The sequence below is a fragment of the Crinia signifera genome, unplaced genomic scaffold (genome assembly GCF_055691185.1).
Source record: "Crinia signifera unplaced genomic scaffold, ASM5569118v1 HAP2_SCAFFOLD_242, whole genome shotgun sequence".
NCBI lineage: Eukaryota > Metazoa > Chordata > Amphibia > Anura > Myobatrachidae > Crinia > Crinia signifera.
In genome coordinates, this window is record NW_028142135.1 from 47,501 (window position 1) to 73,335 (window position 25,835).

At 49.0% G+C, this 25,835-nt stretch overlaps 1 long non-coding RNA gene across 3 annotated transcripts in view; it reads right to left on the reverse strand.

The window, feature by feature from the left end:
- LOC146054520 (uncharacterized) overlaps positions 1 to 25,835 on the reverse strand; it is a 55,745-nt gene that overhangs the window by 5,697 nt on the left and 24,213 nt on the right. The window contains exons 1-2 of one of the 3 annotated variants that reach the window (XR_014468212.1): positions 4,268 to 4,372; positions 105 to 328 (exon numbers count right to left, since the gene is read on the reverse strand). This is a non-coding gene — a long non-coding RNA (uncharacterized LOC146054520). Of the gene's footprint in view, positions 1 to 104; positions 781 to 4,267; positions 4,373 to 25,835 lie in introns of those variants that run through there. The other 2 variants (XR_014468213.1, XR_014468211.1) reach the window with 2 other exon arrangements.

The window sequence follows — 25,835 nt, forward strand, 5'->3', positions numbered from 1 at the left end:
CCTTAGCCCAAAGCAGATTAATCTTGCACCTCCTCTCCCCTCCCTCGCTCCCCCCCCCCCCCAAGACATACTCTTCGCCAGTCGTGACCGAAGAGTGCACTCACATAGAATCGGTCGCAGGTGGGGGTACTGCAGCATCTGTCGGATAGGGCACCTCTCTCCTCCTCAGCGTCGTTCCTAGCAGCGTTGGGCTGTGTTCTCTGCCGCAGCGCCCTGGGGGCGGAGTTGGGGCAGCTGTCTCCCCGCCTGTATCCTTCCCGTCTATGATGGGCGGTGTCCTGAGCAACGTCCTGGGGGTCCTCAGTGGCAGCAAGGTTTTAGTAGCATCCTGAAGGGGAGGGAAGAGGAGGAAAACATCCATATTTAAAAAAAAAAAAATGCTGGTCTACAACAGTATGTAAAAATAGCGGCATAGTGAGTTTAGGAGAATCCTGTTCAAAAACTTGCAAAGAGATGGTGCCAGTGTGCACGCTCAGAGAGCAGATAAAGGGCGGGAAGGGGATTAAAAATAGGTCCTGGCATTTAAAGTACACAGGCCCACCTTGGTGTCAATAGTGTCAACACATTTGTGCGCGAGCGCTCAGGAAAAGAGGGTGTGGACACTCAAAATTGGCCTTGTGTAGTGTTCCAGGTACTTGTGGAGTATCACGGCTCCCATCGTATGGCATCGTATGCCATATGTAGTGGCATACGATGTCATACGATGCGATGCGATGTTTTACCGATTTTTGAGCATTTTTGCTCAAAAATCGTATGCCATCGCATGGCATCGTATGCCATATGTAGTGGCATACGATGTCATACGATGCGATACGATGTTTTACCGATTTTTGAGCAAAAATGGTCAAAAATCGGTAAAACATCGGATAACATCGTATGCCATATGTAGTGGCATACGATGTCATACGATGCGATACGATGTTTTACCGATTTTTGAGCAAAAATTGTGAAAAATCGGTAAAACATCGTATGGCATTGTATGCCATCGATGCGATACGATGTTTTACCGATTTTTGAGCCATTTTAGCTAAAAAATCTTATGCGATCGCATCGGATGCCATACGATGGCATCCGATGCGATGCGATGGCACCCGATTTTGCACTGAAATGCATCAGAATGCATTGAAATGTGTATTAAAGTAGTGAAATGCCCCCAAATGCCATTTTTCATAGTGCACCACCCCCACTATCAACGTCAACCCGAAGCGTGGCGAGCGCAGCGAGCCCGCGAGGGGCGGCGGTACGCGTCCTACGACCTTTTCATACCCCCACTATCCACGTCGGCGTGGAGTTGAGAATAGAATAGTGTGGCGAGCGCAGCGAGCCACCGAGCCCGAAGCGTGGCGAGCGCAGCGAGCCCCGCGAGGGGACGCGGATACCTGTAAAGCCCGCGAGGAGACGCGTATAGCTGTGAAGGTATCCGCGTCCCCTCGCGGGGCTCGCTGCGCTCGCCACGCTTCGGGCTCGGTGGCTCGCTGCGCTCGCCACACTATTCTATTCTCAACTCCACGCCGACGTGGATAGTGGGGGTATGAAAAAGGTCGTAGGACGCGTACCGCCGCCCCTCGCGGGCTCGCCACGCTTCGGGTTGACGTTGATAGTGGGGGTGGTGCACTATGAAAAATGGCATTTGGGGGCATTTCACTACTTTAATACACATTTCAATGCATTCTGATGCATTTCAGTGCAAAATCGGGTGCCATCGCATCGCATCGGATGCCATTGTATGGCATCCGATGCGATCGCATACGATTTTTGAGCTAAAATGGCTCAAAATAATCGGTAAAACATCGTATCGCATCGATGGCATACGATGCCATGCGATGTTTTACCGATTTTTCACCATTTTTGCTCAAAAATCGGTAAAACATCGTATCGCATCATATGACATCGTATGCCACTACATATGGCATACGATGTTATCCGATGTTTTACCGATTTTTCACCATTTTTGCTCAAAAATCGGAAAAACATCGTATCGCATCGTATGACATCGTATGCCACTACATATGGCATACGATGTTATCCGATGTTTTACCGATTTTTGACCATTTTTGCTCTAAAATCGGTAAAACATCGTATCGCATCGTATGACATCGTATGCCACTACATATGGCATACGATGTTATGCGATGGCATACGATTTTTGAGCTAAAATAGTCAAAAATCGGTAAAACATCGCATCGCATCGTATGCCATCGTATGCCACATGCTATGCGATGCGATTTTTAGCATACGATCTGCATACGATGCAGGTCGTGGGAGCCGTGATACTCCACAAGTACCGTGTTCCACACCATATACCACTTCTACACATTCTGCAACAAAATAATAGACCCCATTATACTTGCCCCTTACACATTATGCCAAACGTATTGAGCCAAAATTCACATAATGCCACGCGGATTGAGCCAAAATTCACATAATGCCACGCGGATTATTCTTTATTCCCAGCGGTGGCAGGCGGCATTTCAAGGAAAAAAACCCTAACCCCATTGCACCTACCCCACACTGTCCCCCATCGCAGCAGCCCCACACTGTCCCCATCGCACCAGCCCCACACTGTAGTCTACCATCACACCAGCCCCACACTGTAGTCTCCCCATTGCACCTGCTCCACACTGTAGTCTCCCCATTGCTCCAGCCCGCACTGTAGTATCCCCATTGCAACAGCCCCACACTGTCACCATCGCACCAGCCCCACACTGTCTTTCATCACATTTTCATCTGTCTTTCAGCCCCACACAGCATAGCTCTGCCCCAACACTCATGAAGCACCGCCTACATGTTTTGATTGGCCCACAATCCAATCAGTCAAAGAAAATGGATCACCATCAATAGGTAAAAACATTGATGGTCATCCATTGCATAGTGTGCCACAATCAATGGGCAGTTGCACTATTGTCATCAATTGCAAAGACGTCCATCCCTAAAGCTGTGCACACACAGTGCAAGTGAGCCTCTGTGCTAAGTTTGCAGTTAAGCACAGATGGCTCAGCATTGTGTGCTGAACAATCTGTCAGGGCCAGTGTTCTCTGGTGTGAGAACATTGGCGATGACTAGATTTATAACTGGATGCAGTGTAAATCTAGTCAAGCAACAGCGACGCGCGGGACCGCGCAATCGTCATCACCAGAGGGTATACACATGGAGTGATCCTTTTTTCATTTCTAAGCGATCTAGTCAGATCACTTAGAAATAAGCCTCATATCCCCCTGGGCGGGATGTATTAATGTAAATCGCCAGCCGCCGCGATGCTACCGCATATGTACTAACATATGCGGCTAGCATTGGGTTGCGGTGACGGAGACCCCCGCGATACCTGTAATGTGGTGTGCGGGGGTCTCCGTCACATCCTGGCGGCTGTCAGTGTCCCCCTGCCTCTCCTCCTCCCGGCTGTGACACCTGCTGAGGGAGGAGTAGATCGATGGAGGATGGGTCGCAAGGACGGCGGGCGGCGATAGAAGCCCATAGGCATCTATAGGGTATCGCCACCCAGAGGTGGAGATACCCTGCCAGGCGGAGATGGGGCGGACGGGTAATGGTACAAAGGAAAATGCGGTAAAACCCCCGTTTTATCACATTTTCCCTTTAGTACATCCCGCCCCCTGTGTGTATGCCCCATTAGGATGGTAGATAATACAGTATACACTTTAGACTACAGTATAACTAATGTGACAATAATCCCTGTATAACCATCCAGCAAGCAATCCCGGCGGGTGACATGTACTTGGTGTCACCTGAACGCAGCAGTGATCCCAGCCTATATACAGTATGCCCAGTTATCCTACATCTGCACTAATGGCTACGTGCAGTTTGCTAGCCTGTACGGTTTGGCTCACCTGTATCTCACCACATTGGCATGCCGGGCACATATTTACCATTACACTCACATGTGTTTATTATCATAGAACATAGCAAAGCGCGCATAGCTACTGCAGCAGAGAGAGAACATATGGTATACACACAGAGGCTTCCCATAGATTATAATCTGGTCTATATACACCTGTGTCACACTTTGGGAAAGCAGATAGATAATTTACAGTGTATAATAATGCAGACAGCACTGGGGCTGAGATATTACAACCTGAGCCATAGAGTAGCGCTGCTGAGGATACACTGGTATGCCCATACACATAGATATCCCCAGGAGCACCATGCAGCAGCCCTGTGGGAGTCACATACATGATTAACATACAGACTGAGCTCCAGTTCTCACCCACAGGTTGCTCAATGCTCAGGGGGTGTTCTGCACATGTGCACTTACCAGCCGCTTCTTCTACGCAGGAACATGGCGTCCCAGTCAGTGACTGCCTCCATCAGAACAGCCGGCAGAGTGCTCATGTAGGGGGAGCAGCAGTGATGACGATGCATTATGTGCCAGGTGTAGTTCCAGCAGCTGCCAATAGGTGGCGATGGTGCGGCACAGCGTGAATGACGTCACTGCATTGTAGCTACGAGATACACGAACAGTCCGTGTATGAGTGGCTGGTACAGTGGCGTGTACCGTTAGTTCAGCGTCTGGGACAGCCACTCAGGCTGAGCCACCACGGGTTCGAATCCTCCTCCAGTGTCTGCTGTTTCAGGGGCGTGGGGTGTAGCGCCTTCGGATCCGGGAGCAGCCTGAGTTTTTGACTCATCCACTGATACCACAATATTTTCTGCTCAAACTACATAATATTAATAATTAGCCACCATATATAACCAGGAGGAATAACTTTAAGTGGGGGCAGGACGGAGTCTGTGTACAGACCAATTGTTCTAAATATACAGTTTATTCATTGGCACAAAACAGAAAAATAGGTTAAAATTAAAAAAGTGCATTAAGAAAAAAGTGAATAGAAATTGGAGCTGTGTGTCCGTGTCGCTGTACACTTATACAGTGCCCGTGTCAGCAGATTTCCACATACACAATTTTCTTTAATAACTCATGTCGACCTATTCCTGTGTTGACCTTTTTCATGCAGCCTTTTGGATTGTGTTGACCGTTTTCAGCGTCAATTTAAACCAGGTCGATCTTTTTTATATGTAGACCTTTTCACTGCCAACCAAAAGATCTAATTACTGTCGACTTAATGACCCTCACCCCTGGTCACAGCGTCTATAAACTGTTATGTAGGACAGGAGACAAGTTCCGAAAACTAAAATATCATAAATTCCCAAACGTTGGGCAAAAGAAGCAGCCTCTGTGTTTTCCTTCACATGTAGTCATACAGGTAGAGTCGGACAACAGGAATAATCGGCGCTACATGATAATGTATTTATAGCATTCCTCCCAACTCTCCTGATTACAGTGGTATGGTCCCGCTATTTGGAGCCTGCCCTGATGTCCCTTGAGGGGAGGTGATCATGGCTGCTCTGCTTTGTGGAGCAGCCGGTGATTGCTGGATAGGTGCCGTGCGCAGCAAGGAGAGACGGGGCTGGGTACGCTGGCAAAGAGGATGGAAAACCCGGGGCCTCGATGCCCGGTCCCGCCCCCGTTGCACATAGCCCCGCCCCTTTCCAGGGCCAGCTGCATGCAGGTCCCACTGATCTATTGGTAAAAGTTGGAAGGCATGTTCGATGTTCTGTGTATACAATACATTCCTTTTTCTTTTTTAATAGTAGGATCGGCAGCAATTAGCTGTATGCTCTGGCCTTCGTCTGCGGATCTTCGCCTCCAGTGAAGTGTATGGCCTTTGTCAAACATACATAAAAAAAAAAAAAAAAATGATACCCGATCTATTGTCTGCGGGCAGACGTGATTCTAGTCTGGCTCTAAACACAGATATTTCTCCATTCCCTGGAGAGAAAGAGAGAAATTGGCCTCACACCCCTTGCTGAAACAGGTAAGGATCATATGGTCGACCTAAAGATTGTCGACAGTCATTAGGTCAACATACTGCAAGGTCGACATGGGTCAAGGTCAACAGGTCATTTGGTCCAAAAAAGCATTAGGTCAAAAATGGTCTAGCTCAACATAGGGTTTTGTACTTTTTTTTTTACCCGAATGCCGACACAGTCAACATGGACACAGGATTAAGTGCACCGCATCCCCTCGCATGTCTGGCTGTGCTTGGTACTCTATGTTATTCTCCCACCACACCCTAGTGCAGGCGTTCCCAACCACGGTCCTCAAGGCACACCAACAGTACAGGTTTTAATGATATCCAGGCTTGAGCACAGGTGTCTTAATTAGTACCTGTGATTTGGATTAATCCATCTGTGCTGAAGCCTGGATATCACTAAAACCTGCACTGTTGGTGTGCCTTGAGGACCGTGGTTGGGAACGCCTGCCCTAGTGGATGGTAGGGCATGAAATTCCGCCTGTCGGCACATGTCGGCTCAAAAAAACCCCCAAAAATCCAGTGAAAAACCCAGTCGACCTAGACCATGTTGACCTAATGACCTGTCGACCTAGACCCATGTCGACTTTGCAGTATGTCGACCTGATGACTGTCGACCATCTGATATCGCTGATACAGGTTAATAGATAGAGGCTATCAATCCGAACGGCCTGTAATTGGTATAGCTATCTCACCCCTGCATTACTATATTAAGTATCAATTGGTAATGGGGGAGGCACACCCAGGAATATGTATTAGACTTGGAAGCAAAGAAAGATAAAGTATTCCTACAAGGGGCAATCTAGGTTAGCATATATTAATGTTCTGATTAATGTTATAGGTACATTAATAAAGTGACCCAAGAAACAGAGAATTGGCTAAAACATGATGTTTATTGAATCATTTATTAAGGACAGCGAAATATTAAAAACATAAGTGAAAAGTGATAAATGTGAAATAAAGTGCATTAGAAAAAAAATTAAAATAAGTCTGTTACGTGTGTGTTATCGGTCATAGCATGTGTGTCTGTAATACTGTTATTAATCTCCACGCAAATATCAATTATTGCTCTAATTAGGCAGTCTTGTAAATTCATCAACAAAGGGACATGTGCACGTTTCAAGATGACGGGTGCAGCAAAATTGTTAGGAATAAAGGTGCGTACACACGGGGCAATATGATCGCTGGCAATATATTGCTAGCAATCATATCAGCAATCATATTGCCCAGTGTCCCGTTTTGTGAAAACGGGAGCGCGCACCCGGCGATTTATCGCTGGTGCACACTCCAATCACTGGCAATATGGTCGCTCAGCAACCATATTCCCAGCTATTTCAGCCCCTATCGCCCCCGTGTGTACACAGCATAATCGCCCCCGGATGACGTCAGCGAACCGGGACCAGGGCGGTCTTTTCGTATGGGCTTAATGGGCACTTGCTCTGGGGCCCCAGGTGTATAAGGGCCATACTCTGATAGCTGAGGATCCCCTTTTTCCAGGGATACCAGAATTTTTAAAATCGGCCCTGGGGAAATGGAGATATCCAACTTCAAAGCAGCAGTCCACATCTGACCTGTTAATTGCACTTCCCAGTCAGAATTCTCAGGTTCTCTCTGACTTAAGGTGCCCATACACGTCTCGATGCGGGCGTGCATTTTGAGCTTAAATAGCACGCATCGCATTCATCCTTGTACATGCGTTGTGCATACAATGCGATGAAAAGCAAGTACAAAAAGTATGTGCAGCACATACTTTTCTCTTTCAATGGTCCTGGTGACACAGCTTCACATTGGGATGTAGGAGGGTCCGCAGGAGCCAGGCACCTATCCTAAAGCTTTTGGAGGGTAGGCTCCTCCCCTACTGCATCCCAGACTCCTCAGTTCGTGTTAGGTGCCCACTGGAGTGGGTGCTATTCTAAAGGGCTGCCGGAGCAGCCGAAGGAGTAGAGTTAGTTAGGGTTTTTATTATTTTATTAACTTTTACACTAGCTAGGTAGGCACAGTGTGAGGATTCTCATTAGTGAATCCTCACACTGCTAGCACAGCAGGAGCTGACAGAAGCGCGTCCTGTCAGCTCACTGTGCACAGGGGAGACGCTGCCTGGCCTCCCTGTGCAGCGCTTACAGCTTCTTTTAAGAAGCTACGAAAACTCCACAGAATGATACTGAGCGCTGATTACCTATTCTACCGACTGTCCAGGATACACAACCAGTGTCCAACATACAAATTCTCAGTTGAAGTAAAAAAAATTGTGACATCTAGTGGTGCGAATAGGAACTGCAGGCAATCATCCCGATCATCCCTTTTTGTGATCATCCTTTTAGTACATCCGCAAATGGTGCCCTGCATACACAAATACATCCACTATAACCACAAACCCTAGCATACTACACATCCTATACATAGCGAGTCTACCACATACCGACATCCTAAAAAAGAAACCTCCTCTATTACCCATAACGCCCAGCATAAACACACAACAGCGCACATATACCTGTACCACAGCCGCACAGCATCTGCCATGAGCCTGACGTCTGCCTTGTGTCCCGTGTCCTCGGCTCCTGCAGCAGGAGGTGCTGGGTCGTCCTCTGCTCCGCCTGTTGTGCTGTTCTGGGTCGGCCTCTGCTTCCACCCCCGGCTCCTATCAGGCTGGGGATCCTCCTCTATCCTCTCCTCCGCTGGGCTGTCACCTGTCCTCTGAGCAGCTCCTGTCCTTGATGTTACATCGTGTTCTTAACTTACTTTCGGGCAGGCATCTCTAGGGGCAGCTCCGCACCACTGAGGGGGCTTCTACAGGTCTCCAGCTAGGGGTCCTTTGCATGTCCTCCAGTCCTGGTTCCTCGAGAGCGGGTGTCCTCCGCGGTGCCTGCGCACCTTGGTCTCCACTTGCTGCGTCCTCTATCTTCTTCGGAGCAACTTCAGGAGAATCCTCCGGCTGGGTGTGCTCCCAGGTAATTTACCCCCTCAGCACCTTCTTCCATGAGGTTCTAGTCTTCACCCTCTCGGCTCCTCCACAGGCAGGCACTATGTAGGAAACCTCGGCAGCACACATCATTCTGTTCTCTCCGGGTTTGGGGCTCCTCCTGTGGTTGGCAGCTAGTGGGGGCAGCGCGGTTCCCTTCCCTCTGGCAGGTGGCAGCAGTAGGGGACTTGGAGGAGCCTGGCTCTCCTGGCGCCATTCCTGGTCTCACAGCTGCGCAGCCTCCGCTCCTTACAGGTCAGCAGCTCACAGCACTGCACAGGCCCTTGTCCTCTCCAGGGATCACCCTTCCCGGTGCCGGCTCTCTCTGTTGTGGGTTATGCATCGCTGCAGGACCGCCTCTGATCCCCCTGCCCTACCTCTCTATAGTCCCTGTCACTGGCTCACCCGCCATATCCTGTACTGGCTGTATCATATATTTTTATGTTTCTTTATACTCAAAGGCTATATATCCCCCTTCCCACACAGATTTAAGTTGCGACTATTTGACACAGTGGCTGCCTTGATAAAGGTACCAGCGGGGACCGAAACGTCAGAAGATCTCTCTTGCAGAAAATAAACTTTGGATTACCTCCTGGTTGTACCTCCATTGAACTACAGACTGGTGAGTGCTGTTTATTCCCCCAGTGGGGGTTCTTTCTGGTATCTATCTATCTAAGGAATTATCCAAGCAGGCAGCGGCACTCCGTGGGCTTAACAATGTGTTTATTGGAGGTGACCGACGTTTCGGGGACTGGATACCCCTTTGTCAAGGTGTACAACGCGTGCGGGTGACACAGCAAACATTTAAATACATACAGCATGTGCATACTCACCATTCCCGTACGTGGAGCGTCCCGGTTGCGTCCAGTGCGGCTTCCGGTGCGGGCGGATGTCAGTGGGCGGAGCCTCACTGCATCATCACGCTCCCCTCTGTTGTAGATGGGTTGCTATGGTGACCCCACCGTATCGCCCACTTCTGTATGACAACCTCCGCTCCAGGATCCGGGTTTGGCTTCTGCCTATAACAACACATAAATGGCACATAAATAACCTACATTAAAACAGTAAAACAATGTTAAAAAATGGTGCAAGTTTGAAGTGTAAATTTCAGATGCCACGGGACTACTGCCCGAGCAATGTTTAAGAAGTGATGTGAAGAAGATGTCACCGCATCTAGCGTGACAATTGTATGGTGTTAACACAGGGATCCGGACGGTTGTGTTACATATGGATCTCTGTATACAATAATAACATGGTCAAACTGATCGCTAATGATCATGTTTGTAAATCGGAGATGTCAGGCTCTAACACATGGGGGAGATGTGCTGTGGGATCTCTATGAATGTGAGAATTACAGGGGCGTGTTGTACCATAAATATCGGCTCCACAAGTGATATATATGCTTCATGTTGTCTTTGAGAACAGAACAGCAGTATAGCGTGTATATATATATACTATGTATACATCGGGGGAAATGTACCAAAATGGATTCGTAAAAAATAGGTGTATTCGTAGGCAGAAATACGCCTATTTTTTACACATTTGTATTTTTGGGATTTACACACACTTCTTTGTATGTCAAACCGACAGATCGCAATACTATACTTAGACACAACAGCTCGCACCCACGCAACACGGTGGAGAGTCTCCCATACTCAGTTTTTGAGAGTATGCAGGATCACTGATACCGACTCTGAAACCCATCACCAACTGGACATCATGCAGCAGAAGTTCGAGGACAGAGGCTACCCCAGACAGGGCCTACTTAAAGCCAAGGCCAGGGCTCTGGCGTGTGAGCGCACCACTCTTATCACAGGTGCAACACCTAAAGTCATAAAGCCATGTATTCCATGGGTTAATGACTTTAGCTCTGCCAGCCGAGAAACCACCAGCAGAGTAAAAAACTAGTGGGAAATTGTGCGTTCGGATCCCGAGCTACCGGTGTTCAAAGACACCAAGCTGATGCCGAGCTACAAGCGCGGCCCAAACTTGAAGGACCTATTGGTCAAGACCGAGATTACAAATTTTGACACCCCTTCTAGACAAATCAGACCCACCAGAATGGGCTGTTACCGGTGCCTAGGCTGCACAACATGCAGCTTCATGACAGCTTGCACCGAAGTTGCACATCTCTATACGGGTAAAAATTTTTTAAATCAGATGGCCCCTCACGTGCACGACTAAATTTGTTATCTACATCATTTATTGTCCATGTGGAATACATTACATCGGCAAGACCGATTGTGCCATACGGGCAGCCCTTCATTCTGGCTCAGGGGAGCAACCAGTGACCAGGAATTTCGCCAAGGCCAAACATAACATGGCAATGATCAAATATAAGATCATAGACCACGTGCCGGCACACATACGGGGTGGCAACCGTTCCAAACAGCTTCTGCAGCTTGAGTCCAAGTGGATTTACAAAATGGACACACTACACCCTAAAGGCCCTAATGACACACTTGGCCTACATCATTTTTTGTAACCATTTTGGTCCACTAACACACAATCATGTCTTCCTTCTTCCTTTTCTCTCCCCCTTGTTAAAGGTACTTGTCATCCCACTGTGTGACACCAGTCCCCCAGCCTTATCGGTGTCCAGGTGACACACCAGGATAACATATAATATACAAGATGCTGGCATTCTGTTGTTGCAATTTCTGGCTTCTGGTGCTATGCGCATACAGTGATGCTGGCTGCATCACCCCACACAGGGCTGTTTTTGCTTATTATAGATACCCAGCAGGGACTCAGTATTTCTCCCTGCATTTAAACCACTCACGCCATAGGGTTTGCACCTCACCCAGCATATGCACTTTGACTTTTGCCCAGTACGGCTCCAATTAGGGGCCGCACGCAGTTATCTTTTTATACGTATACCCTTTTTTTTTTTTCCATCAACAAATTTTTATTGACACAAATTTATATATGGGGTACAGAAATGAAAAAAGGGGGGAAACATTGGGGGGGGGGGGGGACTGCAATCGTGGGTGAGAACAATATAAGACAGTTATAATTTGCCTACAGAGTTTTGTACATGACCATAACAGACATATTAGAACGCTACGCAGAGCGAACTGAACACAGGCATACAGATACAATTCAGTTATAGGGTTAGTCTAAGGTAGGAGAGCATCAGTTAGACCGGGGTGTGGGGTGAGGGGGGGTCTGGGTCAGACTCTGGGGTCTCATTCAGGCTAAACATGGTTGTTTGTCCAGACGTGGCTGAGGAGGGGACTCTAGTACCCTCTCTTGCAGACATATATGAGTGCCAGGGAGCCCATTTAGAGTGTGGCGAGGTGGGATTAAGGGAGTGGGGCTGGAAACCGGTTTCCATGAGGAAATGGTGGTTTGTTTTTAGTATAACCTGGAGAAGAGGGGGGGGGGGGAGGGCTGCTTCCATTGTTGAGCTAGGTTTGCTCTTGCCGCTATGAGGATGTGTCCGAGGACATATGTTGTCCCAATCGGGAGATCCTGTGGGTATACATGGAATAAAGCTAGGAGTGGGTCAGGGGCAAGGGTTAGTTGGATCACTTCCGAGATGAGTTCAAAAACTTCTCCCCAATATGCTCTGAGCTTGTGGCAAGACCAAAAAATATGGTAAATGGTACCTATATTCCCGCATTGTCGCCAGCACATATTGGAGCACGTTGGCCAAAAGGTGTGGAGGCGATCTGGGGTAAGGTAGAGGCGATTTATCAATTTGATGTGCATCTCCGAGTGATTAAGACAGCGGGACATTGTGTAAGAGGATAGGAATATCTTACACCATTGAGGTCCGGAGAGCTGGATGCCCAAATCAGTTTCCCATTTTTTATGGGCAGGAGATTTAGTGAACTCCGCGGGGGTTATGAGTGAGTCGTACCAGAAGGAGATATCCCCTCTGGAGAGTGTCTGGGAGGGTCGGGAGAGGATCGTCTGGTGGCGGGGATCTATAGTGGGGCGGTTGGAGAAGTGGAAGTTCCACCAGTGTGCCACCTGGAGATAGTGGAGGTACTCGTGGGGGGGGAGGGAGTATGTTTCTTGGAGGTAGGGGAAAGGTCGGATTGAGTTGGCGTCGACTATATCTCCCAGAGCTGCGATCCCACTTTGTTTCCAAAGGGTGAGGTTAAGGTTGGGGATTAGTCTCGCCACGGTGGTGATAGGGAGGGTAGTGATAAGGGAGGTAGAGGCGCGCAAAACGGACAGTAGTTGGTCCCATGCATATAAGGTAGCGGTCGTTGTTGGAAGAAGGGAAGGTAGTGAGGGCCTGATGTGTTTTGGGATCTTAAGGAGGTCGTTAAGAGGGATATCGGGGGAGTGACATTGTTCAATGTCTACCCAGGCCCTATGGGTAGGGCTTTCAAAATAGTGTTTGGATGGGGCAAGTAGGCAGGCTACCTGATATTGGGATAGGTCTGGGAGATCGAGACCTCCATAAGCTCTTGGGATTGTCATTTTGGAGCGGGCCATAGCGGGGGGTTTGGATGCCCAAATATATTTTGTCAGAATAGAGGTGGCCTGTTGTAGGGATTTTTTAGGGAAAACATAGGGGATAGTGCGGAACAGGTACATTAGTTTGGGCAGGAGCGACATTTTAAATGCTGCCATCCTACCCATCCATGAGATTTTGTAGGCCAACCAAGATCTGGATAATGATGTAAGGGAAGCTAGGAGGGGGGAGAGGTTAACATCAAATACTGACGCCATGTTAGGGGGGATGTGGATACCTAAGTACTTTATGGAGGTAGTTTGCCAGTTGTAGGTGTAAGTGGTTTTCAGTAGGGGGAGATGGTCTGTAAGGTTGATCGGCAATGCATCAGTCTTGGATGTATTGAGTTTATAGTAAGATGCGGCACTGTATGCGGTTAGTATCTCGTGGACGTGTGGGAGCGTATGGATGGGGTCTGTCACGAATAGTAACACGTCATCCGCGAAGAGGCTTAGTTTATGCTTGTTGGGGCCCACCTGGAGACCAGGAATATTAGGGTTTTTGCGGATGGCCGTGGCTAATGGTTCAATGGAGAGGACAAATATTAGGGGTGAAAGCGGGCAGCCCTGCCTTGTGCCATTGGTGATGTTAAAAGGGGAGGAAAGAAAGCCATTGCTGAACACTCGGGCCGAGGGGGAGCTCTATAGTGACATGATTGATGATAGTATGCGGTCCCTGAAGCCGAAACGGGACAGAACTTCCCGCATATATTGCCAGTTAAGGCGATCAAATGCCTTTTCGGAGGAATGCTATAAATACATTATCATGTAGCGCCTATTATTCCTGTTGTCCGACTCTACCTGTATGACTACATGTGAAGGAAAACACAGAGGCTGCTTCTTTTGCCCAACGTTTGGGAATTTATGATATTTTAGTTTTCGGAACTTATCTCCTGTCCTACATAACAGTTTATAGACGCTGTGACCAGGGGTGAGGGTCATTAAGTCGACAGTAATTAGATCTTTTGGTCGGCAGTGAAAAGGTCTACATATGAAAAAGATCGACCTGGTTTAAATTGACGCTGAAAACGGTCAACACAATCCAATGTGGATGGTAGGGCATGAAATTCCGCCTGTCGGCACATGTCGGCTCAAAAAACCCCCCAAAAATCCAGTGAAAAACCCAGTCGACCTAGACCATGTTGACCTAATGACCTGTCGACCTAGACCCATGTCGACTTTGCAGTATGTCGACCTGATGACTGTCGACCATCTGATATCGCTGATACAGGTTAATAGATAGAGGCTATCAATCCGAACGGCCTGTAATTGGTATAGCTATCTCACCCCTGCATTACTATATTAAGTATCAATTGGTAATGGGGGAGGCGCACCCAGGAATATGTATTAGACTTGGAAGCAAAGAAAGATAAAGTATTCCTACAAGGGGCAATCTAGGTTAGCATATATTAATGTTCTGATTAATGTTATAGGTACATTAATAAAGTGACCCAAGAAACAGAGAATTGGCTAAAACATGATGTTTATTGAATCATTTATTAAGGACAGCGAAATATTAAAAACATAAGTGAAAAGTGATAAATGTGAAATAAAGTGCATTAGAAAAAAAATTAAAATAAGTCTGTTACGTGTGTGTTATCGGTCATAGCATGTGTGTCTGTAATACTGTTATTAATCTCCACGCAAATATCAATTATTGCTCTAATTAGGCAGTCTTGTAAATTCATCAACAAAGGGACATGTGCACGTTTCAAGATGACGGGTGCAGCAAAATTGTTAGGAATAAAGGTGCGTACACACGGGGCAATATGATCGCTGGCAATATATTGCTAGCAATCATATCAGCAATCATATTGCCCAGTGTCCCGTTTTGTGAAAACGGGAGCGCGCACCCGGCGATTTATCGCTGGTGCACACTCCAATCACTGGCAATATGGTCGCTCAGCAACCATATTCCCAGCTATTTCAGCCCCTATCGCCCCCGTGTGTACACAGCATAATCGCCCCCGGATGATGTCAGCGAACCGGGACCAGGGCGGTCTTTTCGTATGGGCTTAATGGGCACTTGCTCTGGGGCCCCAGGTGTATAAGGGCCATACTCTGATAGCTGAGGATCCCCTTTTTCCAGGGATACCAGAATTTTTAAAATCGGCCCTGGGGAAATGGAGATATCCAACTTCAAAGCAGCAGTCCACATCTGACCTGTTAATTGCACTTCCCAGTCAGAATTCTCAGGTTCTCTCTGACTTAAGGTGCCCATACACGTCTCGATGCGGGCGTGCATTTTGAGCTTAAATAGCACGCATCGCATTCATCCTTGTACATGCGTTGTGCATACAATGCGATGAAAAGCAAGTACAAAAAGTATGTGCAGCACATACTTTTCTCTTTCAATGGTCCTGGTGACACAGCTTCACATTGGGATGTAGGAGGGTCCGCAGGAGCCAGGCACCTATCCTAAAGCTTTTGGAGGGTAGGCTCCTCCCCTACTGCATCCCAGACTCCTCAGTTCGTGTTAGGTGCCCACTGGAGTGGGTGCTATTCTAAAGGGCTGCCGGAGCAGCTGAAGGAGTAGAGTTAGTTAGGGTTTTTATTATTTTATTAACTTTTACACTAGCTAGGTAGGCACAGTGTGAGGATTCTCATTAGTGAATCCTCACACTGCTAGCACAGCAGGAGCTGACAGAAGCGCGTCCTGTCAGCTCACTGTGCACAGGGGAGACGCTGCCTGGCCTCCCTGTGCAGCGCTTACAGCTTCTTTTAAGAAGCTACGAAAACTCCACAGAATGATACTGAGCGCTGATTACCTATTCTACCGACTGTCCAGGATACACAACCAGTGTCCAACATACAAATTCTCAGTTGAAGTAAAAAAAATTGTGACATCTAGTGGTGCGAATAGGAACTGCAGGCAATCATCCCGATCATCCCTTTTTGTGATCATCCTTTTAGTACATCCGCAAATGGTGCCCTGCATACACAAATACATCCACTATAACCACAAACCCTAGCATACTACACATCCTATAACTAGCGAGTCTACCACATACCGACATCCTAAAAAAGAAACCTCCTCTATTACCCATAACGCCCAGCATAAACACACAACAGCGCACATATACCTGTACCACAGCCGCACAGCATCTGCCATGAGCCTGACGTCTGCCTTGTGTCCCGTGTCCTCGGCTCCTGCAGCAGGAGGTGCTGGGTTGTCCTCTGCTCCGCCTGTTGTGCTGTTCTGGGTCGGCCTCTGCTTCCACCCCCGGCTCCTATCAGGCTGGGGATCCTCCTCTATCCTCTCCTCCGCTGGGCTGTCACCTGTCCTCTGAGCAGCTCCTGTCCTTGATGTTACATCGTGTTCTTAACTTACTTTCGGGCAGGCATCTCTAGGGGCAGCTCCGCACCACTGAGGGGGCTTCTACAGGTCTCCAGCTAGGGGTCCTTTGCATGTCCTCCAGTCCTGGTTCCTCGAGAGCGGGTGTCCTCCGCGGTGCCTGCGCACCTTGGTCTCCACTTGCTGCGTCCTCTATCTTCTTCGGAGCAACTTCAGGAGAATCCTCCGGCTGGGTGTGCTCCCAGGTAATTTACCCCCTCAGCACCTTCTTCCTTGAGGTTCTAGTCTTCACCCTCTCGGCTCCTCCACAGGCAGGCACTATGTAGGACACCTCGGCAGCACACATCATTCTGTTCTCTCCGGGTTTGGGGCTCCTCCTGTGGTTGGCAGCTAGTGGGGGCAGCGCGGTTCCCTTCCCTCTGGCAGGTGGCAGCAGTAGGGGACTTGGAGGAGCCTGGCTCTCCTGGCGCCATTCCTGGTCTCACAGCTGCGCAGCCTCCGCTCCTTACAGGTTAGCAGCTCACAGCACTGCACAGGCCCTTGTCCTCTCCAGGGATCACCCTTCCCGGTGCCGGCTCTCTCTGTTGTGGGTTATGCATCGCTGCAGGACCGCCTCTGATCCCCCTGCCCTACCTCTCTATAGTCCCTGTCACTGGCTCACCCGCCATATCCTGTACTGGCTGTATCATATATTTTTATATTTCTTTATACTCAAAGGCTATATATCCCCCTTCCCACACAGATTTAAGTTGCGACTATTTGACACAGTGGCTGCCTTGATAAAGGTACCAGCGGGGACCGAAACGTCAGAAGATCTCTCTTGCAGAAAATAAACTTTGGATTACCTCCTGGTTGTACCTCCATTGAACTACAGACTGGTGAGTGCTGTTTATTCCCCCAGTGGGGGTTCTTTCTGGTATCTATCTATCTAAGGAATTATCCAAGCAGGCAGCGGCACTCCGTGGGCTTAACAATGTGTTTATTGGAGGTGACCGACGTTTCGGGGACTGGATACCCCTTTGTCAAGGTGTACAACGCGTGCGGGTGACACAGCAAACATTTAAATACATACAGCATGTGCATACTCACCATTCCCGTACGTGGAGCGTCCCGGTTGCGTCCAGTGCGGCTTCCGGTGCGGGCGGATGTCAGTGGGCGGAGCCTCACTGCATCATCACGCTCCCCTCTGTTGTAGATGGGTTGCTATGGTGACCCCACCGTATCGCCCACTTCTGTATGACAACCTCTGCTCCAGGATCCGGGTTTGGCTTCTGCCTATAACAACACATAAATGGAACATAAATAACCTACATTAAAACAGTAAAACAATGTTAAAAAATGGTGCAAGTTTGAAGTGTAAATTTCAGATGCCACGGGACTACTGCCCGAGCAATGTTTAAGAAGTGATGTGAAGAAGATGTCACCGCATCTAGCGTGACAATTGTATGGTGTTAACACAGGGATCCGGACGGGTGTGTTACATATGGATCTCTGTATACAATAATAACATGGTCAAACTGATCGCTAATGATCATGTTTGTAAATCGGAGATGTCAGGCTCTAACACATGGGGGAGATGTGCTGTGGGATCTCTATGAATGTGAGAATTACAGGGGCGTGTTGTACCATAAATATCGGCTCCACAAGTGATATATATGCTTCATGTTGTCTTTGAGAACAGAACAGCAGTATAGCGTGTATATATATATACTATGTATACATCGGGGGAAATGTACCAAAATGGATTCGTAGGCAGAAATACGCCTATTTTTTACACATTTGTATTTTTGGGATTTACACACACTTCTTTGTATGCTAAACCGACAGATCGCAATACTATACTTAGACACAACAGCTCGCACCCAGGCAACACGGTGGAGAGTCTCCCATACTCAGTTTTTGAGAGTATGCAGGATCACTGATACCGACTCTGAAACCCATCACCAACTGGACATCATGCAGCAGAAGTTCGAGGACAGAGGCTACCCCAGACAGGGCCTACTTAAAGCCAAGGCCAGGGCTCTGGCGTGTGAGCGCATCACTCTTATCACAGGTGCAACACCTAAAGTCATAAAGCCATGTATTCCATGGGTTAATGACTTTAGCTCTGCCAGCCGAGAAACCACCAGCAGAGTAAAAAACTGGTGGAAAATTGTGCGTTCGGATCCCGAGCTACCGGTGTTCAAAGACACCAAGCTGATGCCGAGCTACAAGCGCGGCCCAAACTTGAAGGACCTATTGGTCAAGACCGAGATTACAAATTTTGACACCCCTTCTAGACAAATCAGACCCACCAGAATGGGCTGTTACCGGTGCCTAGGCTGCACAACATGCAGCTTCGTGACAGCTTGCACCGAAGTTGCACATCTCTATACGGGTAAATTTTTTTTAAATCAGATGGCCCCTCACGTGCACGACTAAATTTGTTATCTACATCATTTATTGTCCATGTGGAATACATTACATCGGCAAGACCGATTGTGCCATACGGGCAGCCCTTCATTCTGGCTCAGGGGAGCAACCAGTGACCAGGCATTTCGCCAAGGCCAAACATAACATGGCAATGATCAAATATAAGATCATAGACCACGTGCCGGTACACATACGGGGTGGCAACCGTTCCAAACAGCTTCTGCAGCTTGAGTCCAAGTGGATTTACAAAATGGACACACTACACCCTAAAGGCCTTAATGACACACTTGGCCTACATAATTTTGATAAGAGAGGAGAGAGAGAGAGGGTGGAGAGAGAGAGAGGGTGGAGAGAGAGAGGGTGGAGAGAGAGAGAGGGTGGAGAGAGAGAGGGTGGAGAGAGAGAGTGTGGAGAGAGAGAGGGTGGAGAGAGAGAGAGGGTGGAGAGAGAGAAAGAGAAAAGGAGAGGGGGTGTGGAGGAGGGGAAGTGAAGGAGAGGAGGGGGGAGTGGAGGAGCAGAGAAGGGGAGGGGGTGCGGAGTATAGGAGGTGAGCAGGAGGGAAGCGAGAGGAGGAGGGGAAGCAGAAGAGGAAGGGGAGCTGAGGAGTGAGAGGAAAGAAGAAAGGAAAGTAGGGGAGGGGGTGAGGAGTATTGGAAGCAAAAGAAAGGAGGGGGAAACAGGAAAGGAGGAGGGGGAGCGGAGGAGGTGGTTGGGGAGCTGAGGAGGAGGGGAGAACAGAGAGCAGGAGCAGACAAGAAGAGGGGGAGAGGAGGAGGAGAGGAGGCATGGAGGAGGTGCAGAGAAGGGAGCGCAGTGCAAGCTGGTGCTGGGTACCTCCTGTGACAATCAGCAGCGATGGTAGCGATGATTTTGTTGCCCCTGCTCCTGGGCAGACTGGGTCTGCTGCACTTTCTCTTCTTCTGTGCTAGTCATCTCTTCCTGCTCCATCACCCCGGCGCTGGGTCTTCTCTTCCTGTACCCCAGCACAGGTTCACTGGCAGTCAGAGAGAGAAAAGTGTGGGGAAATTGGTGAGGAGAGCAAAAGAGGGGAAAGGGAGAGCTGGGGAGAGGAGGAGGGGAAGGAGGAGAGGAGGAGAGGGATCAGAGAAGAAGGAGCAAAGGAGTGGAGGAGGGGGATCCGAGAAGGAGCAAAGGAGTGGAGGAGGAGAGAAGCGGACATCTAGAGAAGTAGCACAGAAGGCACTGTGTACCTCTTGTAATTGGTGCTGCATGGTACATGATCAGCAGCGATTGAAATGCTCCTCCTCCTCCGACGAAAAGTGGTGGGGAGGAGAGAGAGAAGGGGAGCAGAGAAGAGGAGGTGGGGCAAAAGAGAGGAGGAGGGAGAGGAGTAAGAGGAGGGGGAGCAGAGTAGAGGAGAAGGGAGAGCAGGAGAAGAGGAGAGGGGTGAGGAGGAGGGGAAGTGCAGGAGAAGAGGGGAGGGGGAGCGGAAGAGAGGGGAAGCGGAGAAGTGAGAGAAGGGGAGGGGGTGCGGAGGAGATGAGGTGAGCAGGAGGGAAGCAAAGGAGAGGAGGAGGAGGAGGGGTAGTGGAGGAGGGAAAGAGATGTGGTAGCTGAGGAGAAGAGGAGCGGAGACAAGGAGAAGGGAAAGCAGGGGAGGGGTGAAGAGGATTGGAAGCAGAAGAAAGGAGGGGAAGCAGAGGAAAGGAGGAGCAGAGGAGAGGAGGAGCGGAGGAAGGGAAGCTGAAGAGAGGTTGTGGGGGAGGAGAGGGGGGGAGGAGAGGAGGAGGGAGCGGAGGATGGAGAGTAGATGAGGAGGAGGTGGGGGAGCTAAGGGAAGGAGTAGGAGGAGTGGAGGGAAGGAGAGGAGAACGGAGAGCAAGAGGAGAAGGGAGAGCAAGAGCAGAGGAGGGAAAGTGAAGGAGAGGAGGAGGGGGAGCATAGGAGAGGGGGGAGAGGTAAAAGCAGAGAAGGGAGAGCAGGAGAGGGGGTGAGGAGAAGGGGAAGTGAAGGGGAGGGGGCTGAGGAGGTGTGGAGAAGGAGCAGACGTGCGGAGAATGGAGAGCAGTATATGCAGGCGCTGTGTACCTATTGTAATCGGTGCTGCATGCTACATGATCAGCAGTGATGGAATGCCGGGTTTTCTGCCCCTGCTGCATTCCCTCCCCTTCGGTGCTAGTCATCTCTTCCTGCTCCATCTCCCCATCTCCTCCCTCGCCAAAGCCACATATCAGAGCCTAATGTGACCGATGTAATTACACAGGTGGCTCACCCCACCCCAAACTCATGGCCCTCCAGCTGCTGCGTCCTCTATCTTCTTCGGAGCAACTTCAGGAGAATCCTCCGGCTGGGTGTGCTCCCAGGTAATTTACCCCCTCAGCACCTTCTTCCATGAGGTTCTAGTCTTCACCCTCTCGGCTCCTCCACAGGCAGGCACTATGTAGGAAACCTCGGCAGCACACATCATTCTGTTCTCTCCGGGTTTGGGGCTCCTCCTGTGGTTGGCAGCTAGTGGGGGCAGCGCGGTTCCCTTCCCTCTGGCAGGTGGCAGCAGTAGGGGACTTGGAGGAGCCTGGCTCTCCTGGCGCCATTCCTGGTCTCACAGCTGCGCAGCCTCCGCTCCTTACAGGTCAGCAGCTCACAGCACTGCACAGGCCCTTGTCCTCTCCAGGGATCACCCTTCCCGGTGCCGGCTCTCTCTGTTGTGGGTTATGCATCGCTGCAGGACCGCCTCTGATCCCCCTGCCCTACCTCTCTATAGTCCCTGTCACTGGCTCACCCGCCATATCCTGTACTGGCTGTATCATATATTTTTATGTTTCTTTATACTCAAAGGCTATATATCCCCCTTCCCACACAGATTTAAGTTGCGACTATTTGACACAGTGGCTGCCTTGATAAAGGTACCAGCGGGGACCGAAACGTCAGAAGATCTCTCTTGCAGAAAATAAACTTTGGATTACCTCCTGGTTGTACCTCCATTGAACTACAGACTGGTGAGTGCTGTTTATTCCCCCAGTGGGGGTTCTTTCTGGTATCTATCTATCTAAGGAATTATCCAAGCAGGCAGCGGCACTCCGTGGGCTTAACAATGTGTTTATTGGAGGTGACCGACGTTTCGGGGACTGGATACCCCTTTGTCAAGGTGTACAACGCGTGCGGGTGACACAGCAAACATTTAAATACATACAGCATGTGCATACTCACCATTCCCGTACGTGGAGCGTCCCGGTTGCGTCCAGTGCGGCTTCCGGTGCGGGCGGATGTCAGTGGGCGGAGCCTCACTGCATCATCACGCTCCCCTCTGTTGTAGATGGGTTGCTATGGTGACCCCACCGTATCGCCCACTTCTGTATGACAACCTCCGCTCCAGGATCCGGGTTTGGCTTCTGCCTATAACAACACATAAATGGCACATAAATAACCTACATTAAAACAGTAAAACAATGTTAAAAAATGGTGCAAGTTTGAAGTGTAAATTTCAGATGCCACGGGACTACTGCCCGAGCAATGTTTAAGAAGTGATGTGAAGAAGATGTCACCGCATCTAGCGTGACAATTGTATGGTGTTAACACAGGGATCCGGACGGTTGTGTTACATATGGATCTCTGTATACAATAATAACATGGTCAAACTGATCGCTAATGATCATGTTTGTAAATCGGAGATGTCAGGCTCTAACACATGGGGGAGATGTGCTGTGGGATCTCTATGAATGTGAGAATTACAGGGGCGTGTTGTACCATAAATATCGGCTCCACAAGTGATATATATGCTTCATGTTGTCTTTGAGAACAGAACAGCAGTATAGCGTGTATATATATACTATGTATACATCGGGGGAAATGTACCAAAATGGATTCGTAAAAAATAGGTGTATTCGTAGGCAGAAATACGCCTATTTTTTACACATTTGTATTTTTGGGATTTACACACACTTCTTTGTATGTCAAACCGACAGATCGCAATACTATACTTAGACACAACAGCTCGCACCCACGCAACACGGTGGAGAGTCTCCCATACTCAGTTTTTGAGAGTATGCAGGATCACTGATACCGACTCTGAAACCCATCACCAACTGGACATCATGCAGCAGAAGTTCGAGGACAGAGGCTACCCCAGACAGGGCCTACTTAAAGCCAAGGCCAGGGCTCTGGCGTGTGAGCGCACCACTCTTATCACAGGTGCAACACCTAAAGTCATAAAGCCATGTATTCCATGGGTTAATGACTTTAGCTCTGCCAGCCGAGAAACCACCAGCAGAGTAAAAAACTGGTGGGAAATTGTGCGTTCGGATCCCGAGCTACCGGTGTTCAAAGACACCAAGCTGATGCCGAGCTACAAGCGCGGCCCAAACTTGAAGGACCTATTGGTCAAGACCGAGATTACAAATTTTGACACCCCTTCTAGACAAATCAGACCCACCAGAATGGGCTGTTACCGGTGCCTAGGCTGCACAACATGCAGCTTCATGACAGCTTGCACCGAAGTTGCACATCTCTATACGGGTAAAAATTTTTTAAATCAGATGGCCCCTCACGTGCACGACTAAATTTGTTATCTACATCATTTATTGTCCATGTGGAATACATTACATCGGCAAGACCGATTGTGCCATACGGGCAGCCCTTCATTCTGGCTCAGGGGAGCAACCAGTGACCAGGAATTTCGCCAAGGCCAAACATAACATGGCAATGATCAAATATAAGATCATAGACCACGTGCCGGCACACATACGGGGTGGCAACCGTTCCAAACAGCTTCTGCAGCTTGAGTCCAAGTGGATTTACAAAATGGACACACTACACCCTAAAGGCCCTAATGACACACTTGGCCTACATCATTTTTTGTAACCATTTTGGTCCACTAACACACAATCATGTCTTCCTTCTTCCTTTTCTCTCCCCCTTGTTAAAGGTACTTGTCATCCCACTGTGTGACACCAGTCCCCCAGCCTTATCGGTGTCCAGGTGACACACCAGGATAACATATAATATACAAGATGCTGGCATTCTGTTGTTGCAATTTCTGGCTTCTGGTGCTATGCGCATACAGTGATGCTGGCTGCATCACCCCACACAGGGCTGTTTTTGCTTATTATAGATACCCAGCAGGGACTCAGTATTTCTCCCTGCATTTAAACCACTCACGCCATAGGGTTTGCACCTCACCCAGCATATGCACTTTGACTTTTGCCCAGTACGGCTCCAATTAGGGGCCGCACGCAGTTATCTTTTTATACGTATACCCTTTTTTTTTCCATCAACAAATTTTTATTGACACAAATTTATATATGGGGTACAGAAATGAAAAAAGGGGGGAAACATTGGGGGGGGGGGGGACTGCAATCGTGGGTGAGAACAATATAAGACAGTTATAATTTGCCTACAGAGTTTTGTACATGACCATAACAGACATATTAGAACGCTACGCAGAGCGAACTGAACACAGGCATACAGATACAATTCAGTTATAGGGTTAGTCTAAGGTAGGAGAGCATCAGTTAGACCGGGGTGTGGGGTGAGGGGGGGTCTGGGTCAGACTCTGGGGTCTCATTCAGGCTAAACATGGTTGTTTGTCCAGACGTGGCTGAGGAGGGGACTCTAGTACCCTCTCTTGCAGACATATATGAGTGCCAGGGAGCCCATTTAGAGTGTGGCGAGGTGGGATTAAGGGAGTGGGGCTGGAAACCGGTTTCCATGAGGAAATGGTGGTTTGTTTTTAGTATAACCTGGAGAAGAGGGGGGGGGAGGGCTGCTTCCATTGTTGAGCTAGGTTTGCTCTTGCCGCTATGAGGATGTGTCCGAGGACATATGTTGTCCCAATCGGGAGATCCTGTGGGTATACATGGAATAAAGCTAGGAGTGGGTCAGGGGCAAGGGTTAGTTGGATCACTTCCGAGATGAGTTCAAAAACTTCTCCCCAATATGCTCTGAGCTTGTGGCAAGACCAAAAAATATGGTAAATGGTACCTATATTCCCGCATTGTCGCCAGCACATATTGGAGCACGTTGGCCAAAAGGTGTGGAGGCGATCTGGGGTAAGGTAGAGGCGATTTATCAATTTGATGTGCATCTCCGAGTGATTAAGACAGCGGGACATTGTGTAAGAGGATAGGAATATCTTACGCCATTGAGGTCCGGAGAGCTGGATGCCCAAATCAGTTTCCCATTTTTTATGGGCAGGAGATTTAGTGAACTCCGCGGGGGTTATGAGTGAGTCGTACCAGAAGGAGATATCCCCTCTGGAGAGTGTCTGGGAGGGTCGGGAGAGGATCGTCTGGTGGCGGGGATCTATAGTGGGGCGGTTGGAGAAGTGGAAGTTCCACCAGTGTGCCACCTGGAGATAGTGGAGGTACTCGTGGGGGGGGAGGGAGTATGTTTCTTGGAGGTAGGGGAAAGGTCGGATTGAGTTGGCGTCGACTATATCTCCCAGAGCTGCGATCCCACTTTGTTTCCAAAGGGTGAGGTTAAGGTTGGGGATTAGTCTCGCCACGGTGGTGATAGGGAGGGTAGTGATAAGGGAGGTAGAGGCGCGCAAAACGGACAGTAGTTGGTCCCATGCATATAAGGTAGCGGTCGTTGTTGGAAGAAGGGAAGGTAGTGAGGGCCTGATGTGTTTTGGGATCTTAAGGAGGTCGTTAAGAGGGATATCGGGGGAGTGACATTGTTCAATGTCTACCCAGGCCCTATGGGTAGGGCTTTCAAAATAGTGTTTGGATGGGGCAAGTAGGCAGGCTACCTGATATTGGGATAGGTCTGGGAGATCGAGACCTCCATAAGCTCTTGGGATTGTCATTTTGGAGCGGGCCATAGCGGGGGGTTTGGATGCCCAAATATATTTTGTCAGAATAGAGGTGGCCTGTTGTAGGGATTTTTTAGGGAAAACATAGGGGATAGTGCGGAACAG